This window comes from Limulus polyphemus, unplaced genomic scaffold, assembly GCF_000517525.1.
Source record: "Limulus polyphemus unplaced genomic scaffold, Limulus_polyphemus-2.1.2 Scaffold2514, whole genome shotgun sequence".
Lineage (NCBI taxonomy): Eukaryota > Metazoa > Arthropoda > Merostomata > Xiphosura > Limulidae > Limulus > Limulus polyphemus.
Genome location: NW_013668124.1, coordinates 1998 through 3157, shown reverse-complemented (window position 1 = coordinate 3157; position 1160 = coordinate 1998). Strand labels below are relative to the sequence as shown.

Sequence of the window (1160 nt, the reverse complement as noted above, 5' to 3'; positions counted from 1 at the left end):
TTCATGATCCTTCGAGAAACTCCAGCGCACATGCTCCCAGAATCGCGTGACTTCTACTGTCGTAACAGTACACATCGATTGTAGAAGGACAGTTTACAATTTTGGTTTGAAGAAGACTATAACTTTGATCGAGACTCAGAAGAACATAACATTTATTCATCAGACAGTGGCGAGGTCATGGAAGGGGGATGGCGGCAATCAGTCTAAATATTTCTACTAAAAACTACAGCACTCAAAATACCACGTCTTCAGGTACTAGACAACTGTAAATGAGAAAACATTCACCCAATGAAACATCATTAAATATCTGTTTAACCTTATCTTTGCAGATAATCAGAGTAAGAACTGATTATATAGGAAATCTACTCAAAGTCAAACGTACAAGTTTATCAACCATGGCTTTCTCCTTATCCTTTATTTAAAATGAAAAATAAATTTTGCCGTAAAACTCCTTCGCCTCCAAATTCCAGAGTCCCTGAGTCACATTTGTTAATTGGAGGAAAAAATTAAACATCATCATTATATATACATGAGTATCATTGACGAATTTATAATATATCTTTACCTTAGTTTTTATTTTTTGTTTCAGAGTTGTATTTATCTGTCAATTTTGAGCCTCGAAGTTTACCAAATGAGTCCACTCCAGCTTTATACGATGCCGTTGTCATAGTGTGATCATTTGAAGATTTTGATAACCGTAGGAAGCTTCCGAAAAAGAACTTGGCCGTCAGTTATACGAGAAGTTCGGAAAACAACAGCGTCTATTTTAAGCTTAATCCCTCTCCAATTTGATACCTATGGAGCAACGAGAGAGCGCCTTTTTTTTGTCTCTTTTTCTTTGAATGCAACTTGCTATTTTAAGTGTGAGTGATTATAGTAGTATGTTTTTTTTATTCTGAATGTAGAATTTGAGAAAGAAAATTATAATCTTCATGACCATATGCTTGGCTGTAATTCAAATAGATTTGTTGTAGAGGTATGTACATAAGAAAAATGACGGAAAATTAATTCTGGAAAGAAAATGTATATTATTTTTTAGGAATGAAGTGTGCAATCGAAAGACTGGCACACAAATTATTATATGAGCCTGAATTTCGGTGCAATCCCTGTTTAAAACGTGTATGAACAATGTTGAGAACTTTCGTGTAAGTTCTTTAATC

General features: G+C 34.3%; 1 long non-coding RNA gene across 1 annotated transcript in view; it reads left to right on the top strand.

Annotated features, from left to right (window-relative positions):
* Window positions 1-903, top strand: part of LOC111087710 — a 7661-nt gene extending 6758 nt beyond the window's left edge. Inside the window, exon 3 of the long non-coding RNA XR_002612371.1 lies at window positions 590-903. This is a non-coding gene — a long non-coding RNA (uncharacterized LOC111087710). The remainder of the gene's footprint in view (window positions 1-589) is intronic.
* The last annotated feature ends 257 nt before the right edge of the window (window positions 904-1160 follow it).